Here is a 3,671-nt window from a genome sequence, read left to right as displayed (position 1 = left end):
AGGGTTTCTCCGTGGCTTTGGAGCCTGTCCTGGAACTAGCTCTTGTAGACCAGGCTGGTCTCGAACTCACAGAGATCCGCCTGCCCCTGCCTCCCGAGTGCTGGGATTAAAGGCGTGCGCCACCATTGCCCGGCCTGGAACTAGCTCTTGTTGATCAGGCCTCTAACTCACAGGGATCCGCCTGCTTCTGCCTCCCAAGTGCTGGGATTAAAGAAAGGTATGCGCCACCACTGCCTGGCTTCAGTTTTATTTTTATTTTTTATTTTATTCAATGTTTTGATTATATTGAGGACTCCTAGCAAACCTTTCTAAGCTTTAATTCAAGAAATTAAAAAGCAAATGTAATTTCCTGAAGTTTCCACAGGTCTTTTAATAGAGTTGACTTTTATTTTGACTTAATACTTTTGCCTTCCTACAAGTTTCCAATTGTGGAAGCCTTGTGATTTTTAGATTGTTTCCACGTCTACCAATTTTTCTGTCTGTGTATATCCCAAACTTAGTTGGCCTTCCTGTTGTAATAGTGGTCCGCTTTTTGCTCCCTGGTTGTTCTTTTTCAGAGTGTGTTCTGCGCTTGGTGTCTTCTTTCTAATTGGCCCAGAGTTTGTCTGAGTTTTAGCTGATTGTACCCTCCCTTTTGGGTGGCAGAGTAGAGTAACTGTAATTCAATCTTCACAGTTGTAGGTTTATCATCCCTCTTTTTATCATCTTATTATTATCATCTTGTTTAAGCTTACCTTTTTTTTGCTGTAGTAGCATATAATAGAAGCCCACACTTTGAAGTAAAGTGTTCTGTTTGGCTTGCTCTTGACTCTTTTACATGGCTTCACCTTTAAAAATTAATGTAATCCTCCCCTGAATCTAGAAGCCCTCTTTGTTTATTCTAGCATGAGCCAAAGCAACCATCTTGTGCCTCCATTGGGATTGTATATTGAACACTTAATATTGAAGACTATTAATTTCTCTTTTATTAATTTGTTTATTACTACTGTTTGTGTGTGCCTTAATTTCTTGTCAACTTGACACATGCTAAAGTCATCTGGGAAGAAAGAAATTCAATTGAGAAAATGTTCCCATTAGATTGACCTGTGGGCAAGCATGAGGGGATTTTCTTTCTTTTTTTTAAAAAAAAGATTTTATTTATTTATTATGTATACAACATTCTGCCTCTATGTATGCCCGCATGCCAGAAGAGGGCGCCAGATCTTGTTACAGATGGCTTGTGAGCCACCATGTGGTTTCTGGGAATTGAACTCAGAACCTTTGGAAGAGCAGCCAGTGCTCTTAAACACTGAGTCATCTCTCCAGCCCCGGGGATTTTCTTGATTAATGATTGATATGGAGGGACTGTGTGCATGATGTTATCCTGGTCAGGTGGTCCTGAGTTATATAAAAAAAAATTAGATGGAGTAACCCATGGGTGCAAGCCAGTAAGTTGAGCTCCCCCGTGATTTCTGTCTCAGGTCTTGTCTCCAGGTTCCTGCCCTGAGTTCCTGTCTTGACGTCCTTTGATGATGCAGTGTAAGCCAGAGGAACCCTTTTCTTCAAGTTCCTTTTGGTTGGGGTATTTTTATCACAATAATAGAAACCAAACAAAGACAATGCCTGTGCATGATATGTGTTGGCATGTAGCCTATGTTCCAAATCTTGTGTCAAGGTCAGAGAACAACTTTATGGAATTGATTCTCTACGTCTGCCTTTATTTGCATTACTACCAAGATCAAACTAAGGTTACCAGACTTTTGCAGCAAGTGCCTTTGCCCACTGAGCCATCTCACAAGCCCTTTTGTCTCTTTAGACAGGTTGTTGTACAAAGTGAAAGAAGTCTTAAATGCCTAAAGTAATGGGATGTGTAATTTTAAAAAATATTTTCTTTTGGTATTTGTGTGTGTGGGGGTAGATATGTAGTATACGCCTACTTGTGTTTAGGGGTACTTCTGTGTATGCAGAGGCCAGGGGAGAGTGTCACATACCTTTTTGTATCACTTCCTTCCTTATTCTTTTGTAGTGGGGTCTCACTGAATCAGGACCTCAACATTTTTTTCTGGTCAGTAACCCCAGCGATCCTCTACAAAGGGTATGGGACCACACCTAGCTTACTGTATGGTTGTTGAGATCATAATTTCCTCTTAATTGTGTAACAATGCTTTTAACTCTCCAGCCTGGTTCTGAATTTATATTCATTATATATTAGTATATGTTGATATAATATATATTCATAATTAGATTAAAAATATTGCATGTAGGTTTGTGCATGTGAGTACAGGTGCCCAAGGAGACCAAAGGCATTGGCTCTCCCTGGAACAAGAATTACAGATAAGATTGTGAGTCACCTGACAGGCAAGAATCTAAACTTGGAAATTGTTCTCTACAAGATACATTTGTACTCATGGTACAAATAATGTACTTTTGATACAAAGGAAATGAATATGTTAGTGCCAAAAGCATTGATGCCAGAATTTAATGCCATTTGGCTTACACATATGCTACTTTCTGCTTCCCCTGGCCAGAAATTTGTGTGCATATATTAACGTTTTGTCTTTTTATTTAAAATAAAAAATTTAAGTGTATGGGTGTTTTACATGCAGGTATGATTGTGTGTCAGATTTGTTCAGTGCTTAAGAAGGCCAGAAAAGGTGTCAGATCCGCTGAGACGGAAGTTATAGATGGTTGTGAGACACAGTACAGGTGCTAGGTATAGAACTGGAGTCTTCTTAAGGAGCATCAAGTACTATTAACTGCTAAGCCATCTCTCCAGCTCCAGGATTTTTATTTTTGTTTGATTTTCTAGACAGGGTTTCTCTGTATATCCTGGCTAATCTGGAACTCGTTCTGTAGACCAGGCTGGTCTTGAATTCAGGGGTTTGCCTTTTTTCTGTCCTGAGATTAAAGCAGTGCACCACTCCCACCAGGCCAACCTCAGATTTTGTCTTCTGAAAACATTTGGTCAGGAATTTTGATTTCTTATTTTACAGATTCGATTTGAGAATATTAGAATTATGACTAAATGTCATTGTTCCTTTACTTAGCTACTTAGCTGAAAGAATTATTTGCTTGTTCTTAGGAACTAGAAGATCATGTATGTATGTATGTATGTATGTATGTATGTATGTATGTATGTATTTATGTATCTATCTATCTATCTATCTATCTATCTATCTATCTATCTATCTATCTATCTATCTATCTATCTATCTATCTATCTATCTTGTTTTTGTGACAGGGCGTTGGAGCCTGCCCTGGAACTTGCTCTTATAGACCAGGCTGGCCTCAAACTCAAAGATATCCGCCTGCATCTGCCTCCCAAATGCTGGGATGAAAAGCATGCACTACCACTGCTCAGTCCCTCTCTATTTTTATATTTATTAATTTATTAGTTTTTGAGACAAGGTTGGTTTCCCTAGGTAGCTGTAGCTGTCCTGAAACTCACCATGTAGAACAGGCTGTCTTCGAACTCAGAAATTCCTTTGCCTCTGGGAGTAAAAGTGTTTTGTTTGTTTTTAAAGACATGGCCTAGAATTTGCCATGTAGCTCAAGTTGTCTTCAGACTCCTTTCTTCTCTGAGCCTCCAAATACTGGGATTATAAGTATATGCCCTCATCTGGCTAAGAGGAGCTATGTTTTTTTTTTTATTTTTTTACTTTTTGGTTTTTCGAGACAGGGTTTCTCTGTGG

The 3,671-nt window shown here is 39.1% G+C and overlaps 1 protein-coding gene across 1 annotated transcript in view; it reads left to right on the top strand.

Moving 5' to 3' along the window:
• The window catches only part of Usp32 (ubiquitin specific peptidase 32), a 127,109-nt gene that overhangs the window by 28,035 nt on the left and 95,403 nt on the right, over positions 1-3,671 (top strand). The window lies entirely within an intron of this gene.

Source organism: Microtus ochrogaster, chromosome 7, assembly GCF_000317375.1.
Source record: "Microtus ochrogaster isolate Prairie Vole_2 chromosome 7, MicOch1.0, whole genome shotgun sequence".
Taxonomy (NCBI): Eukaryota; Metazoa; Chordata; class Mammalia; order Rodentia; family Cricetidae; genus Microtus; species Microtus ochrogaster.
This window is presented reverse-complemented; position numbering and strand designations above follow the sequence as displayed.